The 23,306-nt window shown below is 48.2% G+C and overlaps 1 long non-coding RNA gene across 2 annotated transcripts; it reads left to right on the forward strand.

The window, feature by feature from the left end:
* Window positions 1-9,439: 9,439 nt before the first annotated feature.
* Window positions 9,440-20,915, forward strand: LOC128099846 (uncharacterized). 2 transcript variants are annotated; one of them, XR_008214567.1, is made up of 4 exons: window positions 9,440-9,743; window positions 10,304-10,847; window positions 19,363-19,624; window positions 19,991-20,915. It is a non-coding gene; the product is annotated as an uncharacterized LOC128099846 (long non-coding RNA). The 2 variants fall into 2 exon arrangements; XR_008214568.1 differs by having other exon boundaries at window positions 9,443-9,673; window positions 10,628-10,847.
* Window positions 20,916-23,306: the final 2,391 nt, after the last annotated feature.

Raw genomic sequence — 23,306 nt, forward strand, 5'->3', positions numbered from 1 at the left:
CCCAACGTTGACCTCAAGCCTTTCTATGCAAACTTGTGTGTGTGTGTGTGTGTGTGTGTGTGTGTGTGTGTGTGTGTGTGTGTGTTAGCCTGGCAGGACTTCTGGTTCAGCTGATGCTGCCAAATATAGTTTTAATTAAATCTCTATTGTTCTATTTACCAATAAAGACTCAGGAGTCAGATATTGGGGTAAAAACCTGCTAGCTCAGAGATACTGAGAACCAACCAGCTAACCTTCTTTTTTGGCCAGAGACCCAGCAAGAGAGTGTCTCTCCAGCTATCCCAAACCAAAAAAGACCTCTAAACTCCAAGTCCCTCCCTACTCCTTCCGGTGTGACTCTCTATCCATAGTCCTGGCTCCTCCTTCCTCTCTATGGCTAATTCCTGTCAACTAGTTGCTGGCTTCATATCCTGATCCAAGGTTGATTCACAGTGTGATCAAAAATCTCATAAAACACACACACACACACACACACACACACACACACACACACACACACACAACTGCACACATAAACACAGGCACATCCACATAAGCAAGGGTATTTAGCACACAACCAATTGCCAGATAAATGTCAGTTAAAGGGTGTGCACTGGGTCTCTGGCTTGAAACATCACTTGTGATAGTATTGCCCCTGGGTCTGAGAGGCCCAGGCCAGAGTGAGGCCTACTCTTCACAGTGGCTATGGCTTGTTTCTTCCATGTTTATTTTTCAAATGTACTGAAAGCAGAAATAAATGCTTAAAAGGTAAGTGAGAAAGATTAAAAAGTGAGCAAAAAGATAAACGTGGGACAGGCCCCTCAAGCCGCCTCCTCATCCAGACTTCCGTCCCCAGGTGCAACCATTTGATCGGCGGAGATTTAGTTTCACTGTCTCTCTCTGGTCCACTCAGCAAGCCAAGCTGTGGCGAGGCATCCATCTCCCAGGCTTACAAGCTTTCTGGGCAGGTCAGTTACCCCAATCCAAATGCAGGACTGGGTTCAGGATAATCAGAGGGGTGTGAAGAACTATACCAGCCACCAGAGGGTGCCATATAGCCACTTAAGACACACTCAAACGGCCAAGGTTTCAAAAGCTGAGGAGATTTGGCTAGTCCATAGTTTCAGTCAGCAGCCTGTGTCCAGCAAAGGAAAGCCAGGCCCCATCCCCAAGTAGCTGTACTGCTGGCCTGAAATTAGCCTCCTTCTCCTGTGATGACCACACTGAACAGCCAATACACGATGTGCCACAGCAGGACACACCGTCCTGTTCTGTACAGGCCCAGGGCCTTCAACTGAACCCAGACATCTCTGTCTAGAACCTAGCCCAAGCCTGCTAGGCCTGCAGCTGGTAGAGTCTGTGGGTACCTCTGCCCACCCAGATGCTCTGAGTGGAAACCTTGGACATCTTGATTCCTCTGCTCATGCCTACTTCCAATCCATCAGCAGGTCCTTCCACTGAATAGATCTGGATGATGTCTAGTCTCACAGCAAGACAGCCACCCTGCCATCTCTCGTGGGACAGCTGCAGCGGCCTGCCTGCTGCCCCTCCTCACTGGCCTCACCTCAGTCAGACACAAGCCTCCTCTGTTCAGCAGCCCCAGAGGGCCTGACCGGCTCTGGAGAAGCCAACGGCCTTTGCTGATCTCAACAGACTCTTGCAGGCTTAGGGCCCCAGCTGGAACAAATGGTTTATTTCCTACTCTTTCTCGCCTGGTCCAGAAGATAGTCTCAGGCTTATTCACAAAAAGATAGCAGGCAGAAGCAAAGGAGGTTCCTTAGACCTGAGCTCTAAGCTATGACTGTATCATTTCTGCTGGCCAAAGTAACTCACAAGACCAGCCTAGATTCAAACACCGAGAAATACAGACTGACCTCCTTCCAAAAACCACAAAGGGTGGTGTGTCAGTCATCACCAGCTGCTGAAGCTCAGGGACTTAAAATACTGCTTTCCAGAAGATGGGTCCTTCTGAGTCTGGCTCCTCGGCTTGTGGGTAGCAGCCTCCTCCATCTCTTCACATGGTTGTTTTTCTATGTATATTATTGTCCAGATTTTCTCTAATAAGAATTAGGACATGCTCATAACTTTAATTACCTCTGTTTTGCTTTTTTCTTTCAAAAATATTATTATTATTATTATTATTATTATTATTATTATTATTATTATTTTGGCTTTTTCGAGACAGGGTTTCTCTGTGTAGTTTTGGTGTCTGTGCTGGATCTCACTCTGTAGACCAGGCTGGCCTTGAACTCACAGAGATCCGCTTGGCTTTGCCTCCTGAGTGCTGGGATTAAAGGCATGCGCCACCACCACCTGGTCTCGAAAATATTATTAATGAACTGTTTGATAATTTCATACAATGATTTTAGTTTCTTTCTTTCTTTCTCTCTTTCTTTCTTTCTTTTTTCTTTCTTTCTTTCTTTCTTTCTTTCTTTCTTTCTTTCTTTCTTTCTTTCTTTCTTTCTTTTCTTTTCTATTTAAGACAGGGTCTCGATGTGTAGCCCTGGCTAGCCTGAAGCTTACTAAGTAGACCAGGCTGGCCTCAAATTCATGGAGATCAGCCTGCCTCTGCCTCCTGTCTCTGCTAGGGTTAAAGACGTATGCCACCGGGGCCTTGCAATGCCACCGTGCCCAGCTTCATACAATGTGTCTTGGTCATGGTCACCCTGCTTACTCCCCTAACTCTTCCTAGACACACCAGCATCTCCTCCCCTATAGCTTCATGTCTTCTTTCTGTTTGTTGCTTTTTTTTTTTTTTTTAAATAATCCATTCAGTCCAATTTGTGCTGCCTACAAGCTCCAGGGTGGGGACCATGCACTGGAGCATAGTCGACCTATCAGTGGGCAAACCCTTAAAGAAAACTGACTCGGGCGGCGGCGGCGGCGGCGGCGGCAGCACACGCCTTTAATTCCAGCACTCGGGAGGCAGAGCCAGGTGGATCTCTGTGAGTTCGAGGCCAGCTTGGTCTCCAAAGTGAGTTCCAGGACAGGCACCAAAACTACACAGCGAAACTCTGTCTCGAAAAAAAAAAAAAGGAAAGAAAACTGACTCTGCTTCCCCAGGAGCCATCAACTATTCATAGCTCCTCAGTTAGGAGGGGGGCTTGTGAACCCCTTTCTTCTCCATGAGTCTTGGTCTTCCTGTCCAGACAGACCCTCTACCAAGCAGTCTTTCTCCCTCCCTAGGTGGGTCCCCAGCTCCAGGATGGACCCCAGCTGATGTGAGGAATGGGGTAGGACCCATATCCCTCTTGTGAGGGAATGGAAACAGGGATCACCCAGGCCTCTGTCCTTTGTTCTGAAAGCCTTGGGTTGTTTCTAGTAAGTAGGACACTTGAACTGGGAGCCTCCCATTGGACACCACTCTGAGCCTATTCCAGACACATTTCTGCCAGGCTACATTTTGTTTCCTTTGCTTGGTGTTTTGGTTTGGTTTGGTGTTGCTCTACTGGAGCTAAGACCCGGGGCCTTGCAATGCCAGCCAGTACTCTACCACTGAGCTGCATTCCAGCCGACAGTTCCTCATTTATGGACTGTTCTCCACCTCCCTGTCTTTGCACAAGCCCTTCTCTGCCTCCGAATCCCTGCCTATCCTCTTACCCACTCCTCACCTGGCTAGACCCATTTCCAGTGTCCATTCTCCCCGACCCTTCCCAGAGGTAGTACTTCATGGGTTGTGATTTCCCAAGGACAAATGTGTATTTCCTAGACAAATCTGTGGCCAGGAAACTAGAAACTTCTGAAAAAAAAAAAAAAAAAAAAAAAAAAAAAAAAAAAAAAAAAAAAAAAGAGCCTTGCCGCTCCAGTGCCATTCCAGCTATGAATGTTTGAGGGAGTTATTGAACCTGGTATATCTTCCTCACCTTTAATATGGGACTGTGAGGACCCAAGTGAGGACTGAACTATGTAGGCAGGGCCACGGTGCCTGATGCACAGTGAGCTATTCTTATCTCTGCACGCCTCTCAGCCTGCATTTTGTTGTTTTGTGCTTGCACAGGGGCTGGCCCCGGGAATTATTTGCTGAACTTGACAAGTTATGAATGACCCTTGCTTGTCATTAGTGGAGCTCTGGATGGGGACGGGTGAGACTTCAGCCTTAGGAAAAAAAAAATAGAAAGATTGCTGAGTGCATTAAACACTTTAATTAAAGCCTCCTCCACGCCTCCATGCTGTCTGGCCGCTGCCTCCCGCCCCTGTTTCTATTTGAGACCGGGTGACACTTCTGATGACCAGAATTGGGAGCGCTTCTGCCTGAATCCTGCACCCATGTGCTAGACCTAGTGGCTTCCCACGTGTTTTCTGACCGCTTACTTTAAATACTTTCCTCTTGTTGAGTGTTAATGTGCACCGTGGAGCACAGTTTATGTAAGTTGACTGTCCTTCCCCACCCTTAGCTCAGAGTCCCAGTCTCGTTTTCCGCAGCGAGAGAGCCGCGGCTACTTCCAGGTGCCAGCAGAGGGCGCTCAGAGCGGCCGGGGATCCTCAGGGCTTCTGGTGCTGTGCCAAGAGGGCTCTGATGCTGATGTCAACCGCTTGGATTGTTCTGGAAGGTAGACTGCTGGACCTGGGAGGTTGTGAACTCCCTTGTTCACTCCACCATCAGAGCCCGCTGCCACTGAGAGAATCCCTCAGTCTCTTTCCACCTTTCACAAGCCTCAGAGGTTCCAGGTTTGAGAGTCTTGCAAGATCTACAAGTTACCTGTTACTCCCTTGAAAACAATTAATTAAAAAAAATTTTAACCCCAACCGGGCGGTGGTGGCGCACGCCTTTAATCCCAGCACTTGGGAGGCAGAGCCAGGCGGATCTCTGTGAGTTCGAGGCCAGCCTGGGATACAGAGCGAGTTCCAGGACAGCCTCCAAAGCTACACAGAGAAACCCTGTCTCGAAAAAAACAAAAAACAAACAAAAAAATTTTTAACCCCATTCTAGGTGTGATATTCTAGGTTAGATGTATTCATTTTCTTTACTCATTTGAGCTTGTATTTGTTTTCTTTTGTTTTTCCCCTTTAAAATTAATATATTTAATAATTTATTATTTTTACTTTATTTTATTTACAGTGTTGGATATCAAACCCAGGTCTTTCACTTGCTAAGCAAGTACTTTACAACCAAGCTATACCCACAGCCCTCCCATGCCAGAGAATTCAGGCCTAAGTTGAGACAGGAGTGCTCAGTATTTTGGTAGACATGCTTGACCTTCTGCTCTCTGCTGTGGACACAGCTTTCTCTAGGGGGCACAGCCATCTCTGACGGCTCTGAACTCAGGCACAGTGAGGTGATGTCTGCTGTGGGTGGGCCCTCATGGGGCCCCTGGGTGCTGGGCCCTGGGAGAAAGATGGGCTGTGGGCAAGCGGAGGCCCGGAAGCCCCAGGCCCTATAAAGAAGCATCTTAGAGGCTCCTGAGCAGGCAGCTCAGAGTCTGGGGGTCCAGAGGGCACAGCAAAGGCCCATGGGATGTCCCCAGAGAACAAAAATACCTGGTCTGGACCCAAAGAGAGCCAACCATTTCTGGCAGAGCAGGGCTGTAATTAGAAAGGTTGTCCTGAGGGAGTGAGGTACCCATCCCCAGAAGCACGAAAGCATGGACAGAGAAAACGTGAGTGAGGGCAAGTAGAGAGTGGCAGCTCACTGTACTCCGGGTTCTAGGGAAGCTGGGGCAGGAGACTCAGCCATGAGTTCAAAACCAGCTCGTTCCGCTATACAGTGAGACTTTATCTCAAATAAATTTTCTAAACATTTATTTTTAGTTTTAGTCATGTAGGTGTGTGTCTCAGTTAGGGTTTCTGTTGCTGCGAAGAGACACCATGACCACGGCAACTCTTATAAAGGAAAACATTTAATTGAGGTGTCGGCTTACAGTTCAGAGGTTCAAACCATTATCATCATGGTGGGGAGCATGGCGGTGTGCAGGTAGACATTGTGCTGGAGAATTAGCTGAGAGCCCTACGTCTGGCAGGCAACAGTAACTTGGCTGAGACACTGGGTGGTATTCTGAGCATAGGAACTGTCAAAGCCCACCCCCAAAGTGACACACTTCCTCCAACAAAGACATACTCCAACAAAGCCATCCCTCCTAACAGTGCCACTCCCTATGAGATTATGAGGGCCAATTACATTCAAATTACCATGTTGTGTGTGACTGCATTTGGGTATGTGCACATAGTACAGGTACCCTGGCTCCCCTGGAGCTGGAGTTACAGATGGTTGTGAGCAACCTGATAGAGATGCTGAGAACCAAACTCAGGTCCTCTGGAAGGAAAAAAAAAAGCAAGTGTGCTTAACTCCTGAGCCATCTCTCCAGGCCCAGATGAATATAATTTTAAGTAAATATGATTTTAAAATAGAATTTTCTACCTATTCTACCTTGTACTCACTTGATTCCAACCCCCTGACATTCTGTTTGAAGGGAAATGTCAAGGGTGGGAGACATCCCCCTACCTGAACACCCACAGTTCACCTCCCTAAGAAGACACTTGGCCGACCAGAAGCACCACAGAGGGGTGGCTGGAGACATCTTCGCCAAAGGACTGTTTCACATTGGTTCAAGGCTTTCCACAAAGACATTGAACAACATGGAGGGGGTGGCATCCTTCAAGCAAGTGGCTCTCAGACAGAGGCCTCTTATGTGACACTCATGATCTTTGGGCCTCTAAGAGATAAAAATAGGCAGTGAAGCTAGCTTTAAAAGTTCTTTGTTTTGTGGTAGGTAAAACACTGGTGAGGCACAATATTAAAGGCTAGCCAGGCTACATAGTGAAAAGTGAGTCTCCCTCCCATACTATTTTCATCCCGGACCTCTCCATGGCAACCGTCTACCTTCTCAGTCCTAGAAATAGTTTATAGGCTTTCAAGCAAATGGCTGGACCACCTACTAAGTGTAGGGAATGAGCCTGACTGAGCCCAGACTGGGAGTTGGTGGGCCGGGTTCCAGCTGGTGATGTCTACTGCGTCTGTGTGCTGACCACAAAGTCCTTCCCTGGTCCTAGGCACCGAGACTGGGTCTTGTTGTGTGACCATGCCTCTCACTGCATGTGAGCAGGGCTGCCTCTGAAAAGCAGACCCCCGTGTGGGCTCGCTGTGATTGACTGGGAGAAATACCCATGAGGAGAACTGGGAAGGCCTTACACCAAGGGTACCAAAGTTGACAGAGAAAAATACAGGACACCTAGCTAGCTAAATTCTAAGTCAGATCAGGGTGTGGTGGCACATGCCTGTTAATCCCAGCCAAGGCAGGAAGATCAAGGGTTTGAAGCTAGCCTGGCCTACTTTGTGAGACTCTGTCTCAGAAACAGCCAGCCAGGACTGAAGAAATGGCTCAGCAGTTAAAACAGCACAGGCTGCTCTTCCAGAGAACCCAGACTGGAGTTCCTAGCACCCGTACAAGGCAACTTCTGGTGTCCAAAACTATAAGCAAATAGATTTATGTTGTTTTAAAGCCAGCAAGTGTGTGGTAATTGGTTATAGCAGCAAAAGTAAACTCATACAGACAGGAAATGTTTTAAATAAGGAGGTGGGGCTTCTAATAAACTGTAAAGCCCACAGAGGGTCCTGAGTCTCAGGGGAAGGGACCTACATTATAAGTCCCAGGCACTCAGTTGCTGGCTTGTAGCAACTAGTGGAAACCTAGTCTTGGAATTACAGTGGAGGGGGTGAATACAGCTGCCAAATACCACAGCCCTGTTTATTATACCATGAAGAAACCACTGCACAGAGAGGTGAAGGGACGTACCAAGGTCACGGGGCTCTTATGTGGGTGTGAGACTTTAAATCGAAGGAGTCAGATTCTAAGATATACACAATCTAGTCACCATTCTTGAATGCTTTCTTTGGATATCTTTGAGTAAAAGCTGCTTCAAGGCTTCTTTTGAATCAGATAGAATGTATGTAAGAAAGGCCATTTTTAAAAAGATTAAGGTGGGGGCTGGAGAGGGAGGGCCCAGTGGTTAAGAGCATTGGCTGTGAACACTGGGCAGAGCGCTGAAAAGTCCAATTGAAGAGAGGGAGGGGGGATTATATGAGTGTGTGGGGGGTCACGATCATGATGGGGAAATCCAGACAGCTGACTCAAGCTAGTGGGAGCTCATAGACTCTAGACCGACAGCTAGGGAACCTGCATGGGACTGACTTAGGCCTTCTGCATGTGGGTGACAGTTATGTAGCTTGGTCTATTAGTGGGGTGCCTAGCCAGGACCTGTCACTGGCATGTGAGCTGGCCTTTTGGAACCTATTCCCTGTGGTGGGATGCCTCGCTCAACCTTGATGCAGCGGGGAGGAGCTTGGTTCTGCCTCAACTTACATGCCGTGCTTTGTAGACACCTATGGGAGGTCTGCCCCTTTCTGAATGGACATGGAGGAGGAGTGGATGAGATAGTGGGTAGAAGGGAGGTGCGGGGAGGGGAGGGGAGGAGAGGGGAAGGGAGGAGAGGAGGGAGGGGAAACTGTGGTTGGTATATAAAATAAAAACATGTAATTAAAAAAAAAAAAGCACTGGCTGCCCTTCCAGAGGTTCAATTGACCCAGGTTCAATTGCCAGCACCTACATGGCAGCACAAGACTGTAACTCCAGTTCCAGGGGTTCTGACACCCTCGCACAGACACTCAGCTAGGGCAGTTACAGAGAAACCCTGTCTCGGGGGTTGGTGGTGGGTTGAGGGTAGGTGTGTGGGGGTGTGGGGGTGTAGGGTGGGAGATTAAGGCATAATTAAGCAATAAATCCACAGGAGTCTGTTTAGGAAGTATTAGGGAAATGTATTAAGGTAAATTGAGGAAATACACTCATAAATACAGAACAGAGTAGACAGCTGAAATCATCCTCTGATCTGACCTGGAGAGAATCCACCTCACAGGCAGGAACAGAGAGAAGGAGCATGTGACCTCGTCTCCCTCTCCTTTTAAGAGGTCCCATATGGCAGGAAGCACCGTTTCCTTCAGGCCCTATAGCCCAAGGTCATGGTTGAGGCAAATACCTCCACAGCATAAAACTACCTAGTGTTGGAAATGGTGCAGGAGAAATGAACTGGCTCAAATTTCATGAGTTATTGGTAAGAGTATAAATCAAATACAACCTGTAATAGAGCAGTGGACAGTATTTATAAACTTTAGGGATGGGGGAGCATAATTTAGTGGAAGAGCACTTGCTTAGCATGCATGAGATCCTGTGTTTCATCCCTGACGTGTGTTTGTGCACATAAACACTAAGTGCTATCTATGTTAGTCAGCTTTCAACTACTGCATCCATACACCCGAGACACAACTTAAAAAGAGAAAAGGTTTGTTTCAGCATGTAGTTTTGGAGGTTTCAGTCCATGGCCAAGGTCAGCATAATACAACACTGGTGTGTACGGAGGTGGAGGCCTGTTTACCTCTTATCTAGGAACTGGAAAAGAGAGAAAGGAAAGATCAATGTCTCACAATCCCCTTTGAGGGCATGTACCCAAAGAGCTAAAGTATCTTATGGATTCCATCAGCTCTTGATAGGACCAGTACCTGGGGACCAAGCAACCCTTCAACACATGGATCTCTGGGGAACACTCCAGATTCACACTATAGCACTGCCCCTACACCTGGCCCCAGTGGTTCCTCTTCTGTTTCATCCCAGAAAAACTTTCCTATCTCCACCAGGCATCCTCACCAGGATGCACTGACAGCAACCAGAGCATCCATGCACAGGAGGATGTGTGGATGAATTGTGCTGTATCCAGATGGCCTCTGTCAGTGAAGAAAAAGGACAATGACATGCTATGGACCCAAGGGAAGTGGCAAGGTATAGAGGGGGATTTCCAAGTCTTGGGGATGGGGCTGAAGACATGGCTTAGTGGTTAAAAGCACTAGATGTTCTTCCAGGGGACCCAGGTTCAATCCCCAACACTCACATGGTAGCTCTCATCAGTCTCTAATTCCAGTACCAGGGAATCCAACACCCTCTTCTGGCCTCCTTGGGTACCAAGGATGCACATGGTTTGCAGACAGACATACATGCAGGCAAAATATCCATAAACATTTACTAAATAAATAAATAGAGATAAGAGAATGCCACAAGCTCTTGGGCCAGCTAGTCTGGCTTATGCAGTGGCAAAGAGACCCTGCGTCAAACAAGACTGAAAGACTAGGACTAGCATCCTAAAGTTGACCTCTGACCTCCACTCTCACCACCCCCCCCCCGTAATTAATTAATAGAAAGTATTGGAACAGTATATGCAAAAGAAGGCAGCATGAGTGAGAGACAATAGAGACCCATGTTCAGGCCGTACTCCTGTGAGCTTGCCCAAGTGTGGTCAGAGGTCTGGAGGATGTTGCCTGAGTCTGTTGCCTTGCCTATTCTAGAACAGTCCAGAGGTTTGGGAGAGTTGTAAGAAGAGCAGCTACAGCAGACAGACAACCATGTCCCTGCTGGAGGTGGCTTGGCAGGTCTGCCCCACTGGCCACTAGACTGTACTGCTGTGGCCAGCACAGGCCGAGTGGTTTCTCGTGAGTTAACTGCCTTTTCAACCAGTGATCCTGATGCTTTGCCATATGGAGATCCTGGACCCGGGGAGGCTGCTCTTACAGGGAAGAGTAGAGGATTGTCTGCACACAAGCCTTCCTTGAGTGAAGCCGGTAGCAGGCCACCAATATTTTGAGACAGCCCTTAACCCAGAGCCTACCAAGGCCCTCCATTCTAGCTGGCTTGCCCCCTGGTCTCTGGCCTCACCCCTCCCGACCCACTGTCAAAGCCTCTTCCATACTCGAAATCGCACTTTATGAAGACCCAAGAGCCATGGCACACACCAGCATTGCCAGAAGCGCCAGACAGCCTATCTCCATGAAGCAGACACAACCAAGGGGAACGGCCAGAGGACAAACCCCTTCCTCTTCTGTTCCACTCCAGGTAAGCTTCCTGGGGTCCCTCCAGCATGTTGCACATGTCAGCGAAGAGCAGGGATGACCATGGGGCGGTGATCACAGGGCACCACCCCCGAATGACTTCACAGCTCCCTCCACCTCTAGTGGTCACCTCTCACAATGCTTCAGGACAGATGCCAGCCAGCCCTGTCCAAATTGTCAAGTTCAGAGGGAGGCTAGGCGGGAGTCTAGTTTTGGCTTCAAGCAGCTATATATGTTAGGAATTTTTTAGAATGAGTCAACATTAATTTATTGCCGAGTAAACTTAAAGTATTAAATAGTGATAGGGAGGGAGGGAGAGAAGGGGAGGGGCCCCTTGGTAAGATGCTTCCTTACCCCTTAAGGGGTTGGGGAGAAAGAGAAGCAGCTACAGGCTCCGCATCGGTCTGGCCGCCTCTCCTCTAACAGCATCCCTGGCCCAGTGGTGGGGATAGGCCTTTCTTACCGGTTTCCTTTGTACCCAGCTCCTGTCTGCTTCCCTGATCTAGCTTCCCCCAGCCCCATCCCTCTGCTGCAGGTGCTTCAGCCTTTTATGGAAGCTCCACCAAGAACTCTCCCTGATCCTACCCCTCTTGCACCTCCCAGAGCTGGGAGCGACTTCCCACCACGGCCACTCTCAGAAAGTGGCAGAAGTTAGCCAGCCCTCAGCTGGACAGCGTTGGGTCACAGACACTAGCTGAGCAGGTACAGCCCTGAGAAGTGTTACAATTCTTGCAGGCCAGAACAGCGGACCTCTGAAGCAGTGGGTCTCCGTGTCTGGAGTCTGGAAAGGGCTGCAGAAACGAATTCCCTTCCACAAACCAAGTATGGTGGTTGCTTCCGTCTCTGAGACACTGAAAAACAGCCTAGCTTCTTTTTCTCCTCCAATGAGGTCCAGGGCTGTCTTGTGCTCTGAAGCTCAAATGGATACCCCACACTCACCCTGGGGCTCACTTGGGCCCTAATTGGCTGGATGTAGATATGCAAATAGGATGGGAAAAAAAAACGACAGACCGTGGAAGACTAATCAAACCTACAGGTGTGTGTTCGGGGTAGGGTGGAGAACCCTGCGCCCACCAAAGTTGCTAAAAGTTCACAATGAGGTCACAGGTCTCTTGGGTCTGCAGAAGCAGAAAAACTTTTAAAAAATTCAAGCCAGGCATAGCATAGTGGTGCTTTTAATTCCAGCACTTGGAAGGCAGAGGTGGGTGGCTCTCTTGTGAGTTCAAAGCCAGCCTGGTATACATAGTGAGTTCCAGGACAGTCAGGACTGCGTAGTGAGACCTTGTCTCCAACTACAAAATAATTCAAAGACCTACCCTTCCCCTCTTTTTACACCCCCTGGGGGAGTTTTTGCTAGGGAGTGGGGAATAGGAGAGTGAAGAAATGCAGGTATGTTTCTGGGTTTTTTGTTTTTTGGGTTTTCTTTTTTTCAGCTGCTGCTGCATTAACAGCAATCCCTCATGAAAGCTTCACAAGGTGGGGTACACCTACCCCCAACAAATCTTCTAAATGAATGTTCACTTTCAATTATCAATTTTGATTTTAATTAATATCATTTATTCATCCACATAACTAGTGTGTGTGTGTGTATAGACTTAGGGTTTTGTTTTTCAGAAGGGTCTCACTGTGTAGCCTAGGCTGACCCCAAACTCATGTTCTTCCTCCTGAGTGCTATGATTACCAGCAGGCACCCCCATACCCAGTTTCTAAGTGCCTATTGTGTGCTTAGCCTGTGCTAGTTTCCAGACCTCAAAAGTGGGGATGATGAATGCCCGTGTCACAGGCTAGTTTGAAGCCAGTGGCAGCAAGAAACAGACTAGGCACCAAGAGGAACTTCTGAGTGTGGCAGGCGAGTGGAGTCCAGCAGCGCAGGGAAAGTGTTCTCTCCCCACCAGAGGCGAAGATGGCACAGAGAACATCTGGTCCCCGGAGGTGCTTACTACATTTTGAGCCACAGCCCAACGGGAGCAAGAGAAGGCAGAAGTTGTATTTTTCCAGCTCAAGTTTGGTGTGCTTAGCAAGAGCCCCATAAAATTTACAACCTACCGGCAAGCAGTGGTTTGATTCTCCTACCCAGCAGGTTCCTGCTCCACAGCGTTGGGACCAGGAGCAGCTGATGAGAAATAAATGAGGCAGGTGCCCAAGCGGCTTCTTTGCCAATAAAAGAAAACAACAGTCTGAAATTGGTCGTGCAGGAAGCGGGAGAAGAACCTGGGGTGAAGGTGATTCTTTCCTGCCTCAACCCCATTAGCGGAAGGCCCCCGAAGGCGGGGTGGCCAGACCCTGGTGCCATAAAGAGCTGAGCCGACACTGGCAGATGATTTACTGGGGCCGTGCAAACTCCGAGCTCTAACTGGGCTCCACAGGTCTGCAGTAGTTCCAAGCTTCTCAACCTCTAGGACCCTCTTTTTCAATTACTTCCCTCTGCCACATGGGGCCTGGGAATAGATAGCTTGTTAGTGTCCACGGCATGCTGGATCGCTCTTGGAGATGTGCAGCTCTCAATCACCCTTTAAGGGTTCTTCTGACCCCAGATCTCCCCAACTGTGGCTGGAGGGAATACTGAGGAGGCCTTGGTGCCATTGCAGGAAGTTAGGGAGGGCTTCCTGGAGAAGGAGGTTGTAGTTGGATTTTTTTTCTTTTTACTCTTTTGGAGGCCCACCACCCAGCTCCCAAATAAATATACAAACTTACTCTTATTTATGAATGCCTGGCCTTAGCTTGGTTTGTTTCTAGCCAGCTTTTCTAACTTAAATTATCCCATTTCTCTTTAACTACATTTTGCAACTGGGCTTTTTACCTTTCTTATTCTATATTCTTTCCTTCTTACCCTGTTGCTGGATGGATGACTGGCCCCTGGCATCCTCCTCTCTCCCTCTTCCTCTCTCTTCTAGATTTCTTCTATTTATTCTCTCTGCTTGCCAGCCCCATCTATTTCTCTTTCCTGCCTTGCTATTGGCTGTTCAACTCTTTATTAGACCAATCAAGTGTTTTAGGCAGGCAAAGTAACACAACTTTACAGAGTTAAACAAATGCAACATAAAAAAATGCAACACATCTTTGCATCATCAAACAAATATTCCACAGCATAAACAAATGTAACCCATCTTAAACTAATCTTCCTCAACAGGAAGTACCTGTGATAATTGTGAATCTGGGGTTTTCCAAGTGAAATAGGAAGAGTCCTGTGGGTGAGGGGGGCTGAGACAGGGCAACAGATGGGTCTAGGTCACAAAAGACTTTGAACTTGGCCTTCCTGAGGTGCTGAGAGTTCAACTGAGGGATGGTAGGGGTCAGAGTTGACTTTCAGGATGAATCTCTTCCCAAGAAAAATTATATTCATCCCCTACCCCTCCTACACTCCCCCCCAAGTCTCTTCCAGTGAGGAAGGCTATAGAAAAGACCAGAAGTGGAGCCAGCTGACTGGCATCACGCATGCAAGGCTCTGGAGCAGTGTATAACCACAGCTGCCCCTCCTTATTGAGATCACTGTCTGCATCATGCCACAAGAAGGGCCAGAGGGTGTGGGACCCATGGATGACAGAGGCTGGTGCTGCTGGTGTCTTTGGCAAGGGTCTGGGGCTGGCCTGGGGAGCCCGGGGGCAGGGTGGCCGAGTGCTAGCCCCGGGGAGAACCTGTTCCTGAGCTGCCCCTTCTCCTTGATAGCTGCGGTGTTCCCTGAGTCACCCGCTTCTCCTGGCTCTGATCTCAAGGTGGTCAGCGCGAGGCCTGTGGACAGCTCAGGGGGTCAAAAGGCCCCAGGCCTGGATGCAGCAGTAAAGGATCTAGAAATAGCTGCATCAGAGCAGGACACCGGCACGCTGACCCTCAGAACAGCATTGCCTCACACATGCCCCATAGATGGGTCATTGTTGATTATGGCATTCTCAGCCAGCCCAGAGCCTCTGGCAGCCCCTGTGACCCCCAAGCCATTACTTTTGACCTGAGTCTATATTCATTGGAGAATTTGTTGAAAGCTCAAAATCCTTGCCCAGCAAACGTTAAACACAAATTGACCACATTGAGCAGACAGTTCCTGTAACTTACACATCTGGTAGTCAACTGATGTCTAAGTGCCTGACTCAGCTTATCTTCCACAGGTTCTACTGCCTCCATTTTGTAAGTGGAGGGACCAAGACCAGGAAGTTGCTGCCCCACTGGCACCCTAAAGACAGCTCAGTGATGGGGGTCAGGAGCAGGGTGTGGGTTGAGGGTAGGCAGACTGGCTTCTGACTGGTCCCAGCTGCAAATATGGAGCTGGTAGCACAGAGGCTGACTACCCCAGGGTGTGAGGAAAAAGCCAGCCCAACATGACTGGAAACTTCAAACATTCTGATAAGGAGCATGGTTGGGAAGCAGAGGCAGGAGGATATCTGGGAATTCGAGGCCAGCCTGGTTTACATATGGAGTTACAATCCAGTCAGGGCTACATAGTAAAACCATAAATAAGAAATAACATCATGAGATTCTTTTTTTTTTGTCTTTTTAATTTTTGTTTTGGTAACTGGATCACACAATTCTCAATATACAATGTGTGTCATAATGTCAAAGCCTCAGACACCCTTGTTGCAGCTCACTATATGTATACATGCAGGTGCTGTGTAATGCACAGGGAGTTCCGAACAGTTTAAACCAGTCAGAGCAAAAGTAGGTGCAACAGAGTGTCAAGGAAGACCCAGTTGCTGCAGACATGACACACTTTGGTTGCAGGACATACAGAAATCGAGCTAGAAGGAAGTGACCCAATTTTCATAGTGCCAGAAGGATCTAGGCAGGCCACTGAGGGCAAAAAGTCATCAGTGGTCTTATCCAGAGCAGGACCTTGAATGCTACAACGCTAACCTGCCAGGCAAGAAATGCCCCCTAGTGCAATGCTGGTGTGAAGGTTATGGGGGTAGCCAACTACATTGGCATTGGACTTGAGACCTGCTGCACAGGAAAGAATTCATGCCTAGTACTGTAAACTGGTCAAAACCCATGGCTTGGGAAGTCATAGGCCCTAGGGAGGAACGTACAAGTATACTCTTGCTAATTGGACATGCGGCCAAACTGACTTCTAAATGTTTATAGTTATACCCATAGATGAGTGCTTGGGCAGAAAAGCTTCTACCTGCAGTGGTCAGCAGTTACTGCAGAGACTCATAACTGGTCAGAACGATGAGACTAAGTGAATATTGAGTGTTCATTTCTAAACGGAACAGCTATGTCAACTCCCTCTACCCCTGCCAAGGCTCAGGGAACATCATAGGAGAAGAAAGAATGTTAAGAGCTTGAGGCTGGGGAGGAGAGCTGTGAAATGGTGTCTTCTGGACATGACATAGCCCTTGCACTCATGAATACACAGTGGCTACGGCCTCCCACAAAACATCAAGCCAACGAGATCAGCCAATGTTCTAGCAGGCAGCACTAATTATATTCAGTGAATTACAAATTAAAAAAAAGAGGACATGGCTGGGCGGTGGTGGCGCACACCTTTAATCCCAGCACTCGGGAGGCAGAGCCAGGCGGATCTCCGTGAGTTCGAGGCCAGCCTGGGCTACCAAGTGAGTCCCAGGAGAGGCGCAAAGCTACACAGAGAAACCCTGTCTCGAAAAACCAAAAAAAAAAAAAAAAAAAAAAAAAAAAAAAAAGAGAGGACATGAAGATAGGAGAGGGGTGTGTTAGGGTTGTCTGGAGAGAGGTAAAGGGGGTTGTTGGGGGGCGTAAATCTGATCAAGATACACTATACACATGTCTGAAACTGTCAAAGAATAAATAAAAGACACCCTATTATGCAGGGCTGGTTCCCAGAACCCACATGGCAGTTCACAAACATGTGTAACTCTAGTCTCAACGGATCAAGTGCCTTCTTCTGGTTTCTCGGGGACTGCATGAATGTGGTGCACAGGCAAAATGCCCATACATGTTAAATAAAAATTTAAGACGGAAAAAAAAGACACCCTCTTTTTAAAATTTATTTTAAAGTAATATTGGGTGTTTTGCCTCATGCAAGTTGTGGACCGCATGAATAGAGTGCCACAGAAGTCAGAAGAGAGTATCAGACCCCTCTGGAACTGGAGTTGCAAACAGTTGTGAGGCACCATGTATGTGTGTGCCAGGGCTCGGGCCCAGGACCTCTGGAAGAATAGCCAGTACTTGTAACTGCTGAGCCAATTCTCCAGCCCCTCTCACACGGTTCTTAATCAATCCTTTCGTCTTGTAGTGCTGGGAGTGGAGCTGGGAACTTCATGCACGTTGGGCAAGCATTTTTCCAATGAGCCACATCCCCAATCTCTTTATCACTAAAATTTTTATCACATGTATTTATTTATTTTGGGGAGGCATGTGCCCCAGCCTCTGTGTGGAGGTCAGAGGACAATTTGTGGGAGCTGGTTCTCTCCTAACATTTCAGGGACTGAACCTGGGGTCAGGCTTGGTGGCAAGCACTGTTAGCTGAGCCATCTCATTGACTCTCCCACTTAATCATTTTTTTTTTTTAAATTCCATTTCCATGTCAGCTGTTGACAAGGTTTCTTACTGGTGACATTGGCCATATAAATTTTATGTTGGGGCTACGATGAACCCTTGATCCTAGATCAAGCACAGGAGAAAGATTTGGTCTGGACAAAGCACACATGGGATGCTGAAGACTATGCTGGCCACTGTCACCACCGATTCAGTCCACTGTGGACTAAAATGTCATTATAAGGCAGGGGACAGACTGTAATATACTTAGAACAGTGACTAACCCGGGGATGTCAAACACATGTTCTTAAGACAGTGATGTCACAGCTCTCGGTCTTTCTGGCCTCAAGACTGTTTCATTATGTGGGAGATAGCTATTGATCTTTCCCATATTAGGAATCAAACCAGAACTTCAAACTTTCGTGTGTTCCAGCAGAGGCACGTAAGTGCCACAGTGAGCATGGTGAGGTTAGATGACAACTGGCAAGAGTCGGTTCTCTCCTCTACCACGTGTGCCCTGGGGATTGAACTCAGCTTGGCAGCACGTGTCTTTACCTGCCAAGTCATTTCTCTAGCCCTTAGAATTTTAAATTTTACAACAAGCATAAACCAGGACCTTGGGGCTAGAATGATGGCTCAGGAGCTCCTGGATATCAGCTCTCAACCATCTATAACTCCATTTCCAGGGGATCCAACCCCTTTTTCTGGCCTCCAAGGGTACCAGACACACATGTTGAGCATATACATTTATGCGCAAACACTCATACAGATGAAAACAAATAAACTTTAAAAATAAATAAATCCTGACCTATTAACATAAAGTATATATGTTTATGAAGATACCAAGACTGGCTGTGGTGGTTTGAAAGAAAATGGCCCCCAAAGGGAGTGGCACTATTAGGAGGTGTGGCCTTGTTGGAGTAGGTGTGGTCTTATTAGAGTGAGCATGTCACTGTGGAGACGGGCCTCAAGGTCTCATATATGCTCAAGCCACATTCAGAGAGACAGACCACTTCCTGTTGCCTGCAAGATGTAGGACTCCAGCTACTTCTCTAGCACCATGTCCCTACACCCTGCCATGTCACACCACGATGATAATGGACTAAACCTCTGAACTGTAATAGAGCCACCCCAATTAAATGTTTTCCTTTATAAGAGTTGCTGTGGTCAGCGGGGTAGTGGTGGCACATGCCTTTAATCCTAGCACTCGGGAGGCAGAGGCAGGCGAATCTCTGTGAGTTCAAGGTCGGCCTGGTCTACAAAGTGAGTTCCAGGACAGGCTCCAAAGCTACACAGATGAACCCTGTCTCAAAAAACAAAACAAAACAAAAAAATTTTTAAAAAAAATTAGTTGCTGTGGTCATGGTGTCTCTTCACAGCGATAGAAACCCTAAGACAATGGCATTGGTCTATTGTTGCACAAATTCCTAAAGGTCTTATAAATAAAACCCAGAGCCAGATATTGGGGTAAATGCTGAAAGATCAGAGAGACAAAGGAACAAGCTACAGCCACTTCTCACCTCTCCAACTCCACGAATCCTCTGACTGAATGTCTCTGAGTCCTCAGCTGAAGGGGTCCAGCAGAAAAGGGCTTCTAGTCCTGTGTCCTCACACCTTATAGACCTTTCTCCACCCAGCCATATCACTTCCTTCCTAGTGTTGGGATTAATGGCTTATGTGCTTCCCAAATATTGGTAGCAAAGGCATAAGATCCAAGTGCTGGGATTAAAGGTATGTGACTCCCAAGTATTGGGATTAAAGATGTGTGCCACCACTGCCTGGCTCTGTCTCTCTCCTAGACTGAATCAATCTCATGTAGTCCAGGTTGGCTTTGAACTCACAGAGACCCAGATGGATCTCTGCTTCCCAAGTGCTAGGGTTAAAGGTGTGTGCCACCACTGCCTGGCATCTGTTTAAGCTAGTGGCTTGTTCTGTTCTGATCTTCAGGCAAATTTTATTAGGGTACACAATATATCACCACAGTCTATATTTGTACAGACCGTTAGAGTATCTGACTTTGCACAAGGTGGGATTGCTTTCAGCTTCGTCAGCCTTCTGTCTTGCTTTGGTTGAAGAGAAAGGAACCTGGGCTCTCACTAAACAAGGAAAGTGAAGACATCCAGGAACCCCAAGGGCCCTGGGACAAAGTCTGGAATTGCTGCGTTCCCGTAAAGCAGGAGACCCAGAGCTCTGCAGCTGCTGCTCCTCTGGAGAGGAGACTACTCAGACCTACACTCAGCCCAGTGTGCCTCAGTTTTTTTGTGGAGTACCTAGAGCTCAGTAAGCATTGACGTGGTAACTGCAGTCCTGCGTGATTGGTGTGGAGACTCTCTCCAGGTATGCCTCACTGGAAGATTTATCACTGTGAGACCATCACGTCTACATCATGTTTACAATGTCATCGCTAGGTGATATAATCATTCTTTTAAGATTTTTTATTTTAATTATAGATGTAGGGTGTGTGTGTGTGTGTGTGTGTGTGTGTGTGTGTGTGTGTGTGTGTGTGAGTGCAGTGCACTTAGAGGTCAGAAAAGGGTATCAGATCCCTGCTGGAACTGGAGTTACAGGCAGTTGTGAGCAGCTTGACCTGGGAGCTGGGAACCCTGGTTTCCCAGGCCTCGGTAAGAGCAGCATTGTGAAGCGCTGAGCCATCTCTTCAGCCCTGATATAATCCTTTCTATTTTTCTTTTTCCCTTCGCTTAGTGGTTCTAAGGATGGGATCTGGAACCTCGTACTTGTTAGGCAAGTACTCTGCCACTGAAGCATCCCTCCTCCGTCCTGTAGATTATGTAATCTGAAGGAATGACAGTAGAACCCGCAGCTACAGGTTGACCACCCCTCTGTTTACACGGCACCTGGCTGATTTCAGCCCAGTGTCTGACACTGCGTACAGTGTTCTTCCCAGGCCAGCATCTGCGACCTTCCAGGAATGGTCCCAGAGTTCCGTGCCCCTGGGGCCTCCCCAGCCCCTTGAACTCTTCCCAAGGGTGCCCAGCTGAGTCACGGGTATGCCCTGTGCCCCCCACTCCTGGGCCCTAGGCTCAAAAGCAGCAATGTAGGACCCATGCCAGCCTCCAGCACGTCACATGGGGCGTACCTGCATGTGCCTGGACACTCTTCTCGTCAGCATCTGGTGATTAGGAAGTCATTCTCCATGTGGGACGAGATCTAATCAGCCTGCCGATAATCACCAGGCCCAGAACGTGGCCGCAATTCAGGAAAGACGATCCCCGAAGACAAGCACCACTTAAATCCTGGCACTGACCACAGTCCCCTTGGTAACCCGTGCTTCTGAGCACGATTTAGCCAGTGAGCTAATTGATGTTCTCCTGGGCAGTCAGCTCGTGCCCGGCAATCGAAATGGACGCTAATTGCTGACATCCTTCAGGTAAGAAGCCCTTCGTGTTCTTGGGCCACCCAAGAGGCCCGGAGCAGGAACTGAGTCTCTCAGCAAATCGGTGCCATGATTGCAAATAATTAATCGAAACAAGGTTTGCAGAAAGAATTAATTACAGAACCTATCAGAGGAAATGGTGGCTTCACTGGATGGGAGAGGCTGGCTTCTCACAGAAGCTCAAAGCAAGATGTAGGTAATACAAAAATAAACATTTTTAAAGTGCTCCTGGTACTTGAAGTTTTACAGAATTAGACTGCGCCTTTATGATTTTTTAAAATCAATTGCATTTTTTGGGATGTGTGTGTGTGTGTGTGTGTGTGTGTGTGTGTGTGTGTGTGTGTGCTCATGCACTCATGCCAAGGCGCACATGATGGTAAGAGGGCAACTTTTGGAAGTCAGTCCCCTCCTTCCACCACGCGGGTCTTGGGATCAAACTTAGGCCATCAGGCTTGATAGCAAGCTTCTTCAGCGAGCCATTCCACTGGCCTTAGGCTGTGCCTTTTATAAGTGACATCGCCACTCTGAGCCACGTATTTGTCTTTCTAAAGGAGGTATCAGGCAGCATTCTTTCGTGGTAACAAAGCGCCCAAGATAATACATTTTTAAGAAGAAAAAGTTTGTTCAGCTTAGTTTTGGGGGTTCTGGTCCATGATCCCTCGACCTCAGTGGTTTTGCTCTTGTGGTGAGGCAGCCTCCTGGTATAGAGCACCCCAAAGCTCAAGAAGTAATGAGAGAGAAGGACGGCCCTGGGACCCAGAATCCTCTTGGAGGGCAATGCCCTCAATGACCTAAGACCTGCGACTGGGCACAATTTCGTAAAGGTTCTACCATCTCTCTAGAGCACCACTGTGGGGACCGTGCCTTTAACATGGAGTCTCGGGACACTGGAGGTCTAAGGGGGCTGGTGAGATGGCTCAGCAGGTAAAGACACTTGCTGCCAAGCCTGGCCACCTGAGTTTGATCCCCGGGCCCCACATGATGGAAGGAGAGAACTGCTCCTGAAAATTGTCCTCTGACCTCTACAAACATGCAGTGGTATGCACACCCTCCCCTAGACACACACACACACACACATACACGCACACACACACACAATTGAATTTTAAACCATCAAGATCTAAACTACTACGTGAGGGTGTAAAGGAAAGCTGGAAAGAGCCCTGCACAGGTCCCACCCAGATCACTGTAGCTTCTTAGCACCATAGGTCAGAGGAGAAAGCCAGTGTGCCCAGTGGAGGGCCATTTGGTACCCTCTGAGGTGGGATGTGTGTGTGTGTGTGTGTGTGTGTGTGTGTGTGTGTGTGTCTGCCTGACTACCTATGGGCCTTCTTGAAGCAGCTTCTCAGGGCCAGCTGGCTGTGGCCAGAAGGATATCACCAGAGAGAAGCCCTCAGCCTCTGACTGGAGGAAACTGGGAAACATATTCCCAACCTCCTCAGTCTATCAAGCTGGACAACTCTAAGATGTGGTCCGTGTCTCCTAAGAGTCCCCCCAAAAGATGGAATCCCACCGCCAACCTGTTCACCAATACAGCCCGAATTCTTCCCTTCCCTGTACCTGTCCCCCACTCCAGACCACTGCTTCCTGGGATCAATGTCCATATATGTAAACTGTGTTCAAATCCTTGTCTGAGTACTGGTGCTGGGGACACCCAGTCTCAGGCAGGTGTAATTATAGACTGTGATAACTGTGAGGAAGGAGAGGGCCTCAGGGCTGCAGTGCCACATTCTGACAAAGTGACGGCTGAGGTGACAGCTGAGGAGGAGCAGGCAGATCATTAGGACTGCAGTGGAGCATGGTAACCAGCACGCAGGAAGTGGAACCCAGCCTGCCAGTGCTCAGCTCTCCCACTGCTGAGCCTTCCAGGTGCAAAGAGTCAGAATCTGAACGTTCTGATTGGTCAGGGCATGTGTGCTGATCAACTAAGGTCTGCTGAGTGATTTGACTATTATCCTTGGAATAGGGTGCTTGTCGTGGTTTTTTTTAGGGGCAGCAAGGGGAAGTGGGTAGCGCTGGCAGCGGGGCTGATGGAGCCATACTGCCACACTTCAGGGGTCACCATGGGAGTGGAAAGAAGGGGAGAGGTCTAGAGGCCTTAATGTATTCACGTTGCATGACTGATGAGTCAGTGACTGTACCACTTAGAAAAGCCATTTAAAAGTTACTAAGGCTAGAGAAGACAGCTCAGCAGTTAAGAGCACTTGGTGCTCTTGCAGAGGACCTAGATTTGGTTCCTGATGCCTGCTTCTGACTTCTGTGGGATGCAGGAAAACACACGCAGGTCCTCTTGGGCAACTTAGTGAGCCTGTCTTTAAAAAACAACAATAAAGCTGGATGTGGTGGCACACGCCTTTAATTCTAGCACTTGGGAAGCAGAGGCAGGTGAATGAATCTCTGTGAGTTCAAGGCCAGCTTGGTCTAAAAAGTGAGTTCCAGGACAGGCTCCAAAGCTACACAGAGAAACCTTGTCTTGAAAAACAAAAACAAAGCCGGGCAGTGGTGGTGCACTCCTTTAATCCCAGCACTTGGGAGGCAGGACTAGGCAGATCTCTGTGAGTTTGAGGCCAGCCTGGTCTACAGAGTAAAATCCAGGACAGACACCAAAACAACACATAGAAACCC

Source organism: Peromyscus californicus, unplaced genomic scaffold (assembly GCF_007827085.1).
Source record: "Peromyscus californicus insignis strain IS unplaced genomic scaffold, ASM782708v3 Scaffold_6__1_contigs__length_162567912, whole genome shotgun sequence".
Classification (NCBI taxonomy): domain Eukaryota; kingdom Metazoa; phylum Chordata; class Mammalia; order Rodentia; family Cricetidae; genus Peromyscus; species Peromyscus californicus.